At 52.0% G+C, this 989-nt stretch overlaps 1 pseudogene; it reads left to right on the top strand.

The window, feature by feature from the left end:
- Nucleotides 1–296: 296 nt before the first annotated feature.
- LOC102747119 (non-histone chromosomal protein HMG-14 pseudogene) lies at nt 297–782 on the top strand (annotated as a pseudogene).
- Nucleotides 783–989: the final 207 nt, after the last annotated feature.

The following is a 989-nucleotide window of genomic DNA, read 5'->3' as shown; positions in this document are numbered from 1 at the left end:
TTTTTAAGATTTTATTTATTGGGCGCCTGGGTGGCTCAGTCGGTTAAGTGTCTGCCTTCAGCTCAGGTCATGATCCCAGGATTCTGCGATCGAGTCCTGCATCCGGCTCCCTGCTTAGCAAAGAGCCTGCTTCTCTCTCTACCTCTGCGCCCTGCCCCGCCCCCGCTTGTTCTCTCTCTCTCTCGCAAAAATAAGTAAAATCTTTAAAAAAAATTTTTTTGATTTATTTATTTGACAGAGAGAGAGCACAAGCATGAATAAAATCTTTTTAAAAAATAACACATATAGGCCCCCCGCGGCGGGTCGCAGCAGCTCGGGCGGCGGGAGGAGCGGCAGCGGCCAGGCAGCCCAGCTTCGCGAAGGCTCTCGGTGCGCCGCGGCCCACAGGCCCCTGGCACATGCCCGCCTCGCCACCACGATGCCCAAGAGGAAGGTCAGCTCCGCCGAGGGGGCGGCGAAGGAGGAGTCCAAGAGGAGGTGGGCGAGGTTGTCAGCTAAACCCGCTCCTGCAAAAGTGGAAACGAAGCCAAACAAGGTGGCAGGAAATGATAAATCTTCAGACAAAAAAGTGCAAACAAAGGGGAAAAGGGGGAGCAAGGGAAAACAGGCTGAAGTGGCTAACCAAGAAATGAAAGAAGACTTACCTGCAGAAAACGGAGAAACTAAAAATGAGAGTCCAGCCTCCGATGAAGCAGGAGAGAAAGAAGCCAAGTCTGATTAATACCATAAACCATGTCTTATCAGTGGTCCCTGTCACCCTTCTTGTACAATCCAGAGGAATATATATATATATTTTAAAGATTTTATTTATTTATTTGACAGAGAGAGACACAGCGAGAGAGGGAACAGAAGCAGGGGGAGTGGGACAGGGAGAAGCAGGCCTCCCGCGGAGCAGGGAGCCCGATGCGGGGCTCGATTCTAGGACCCTGGGATCATGACCTGAGCGGAATGCAGACGCCCAGCGACTGAGCCACCCAGGCGTCTCCAGA

Source organism: Leptonychotes weddellii, unplaced genomic scaffold, assembly GCF_054177405.1.
Source record: "Leptonychotes weddellii isolate Sample4059 unplaced genomic scaffold, ASM5417740v2 HiC_scaffold_24086, whole genome shotgun sequence".
Taxonomy (NCBI): domain Eukaryota; kingdom Metazoa; phylum Chordata; class Mammalia; order Carnivora; family Phocidae; genus Leptonychotes; species Leptonychotes weddellii.
This window is presented reverse-complemented; position numbering and strand designations above follow the sequence as displayed.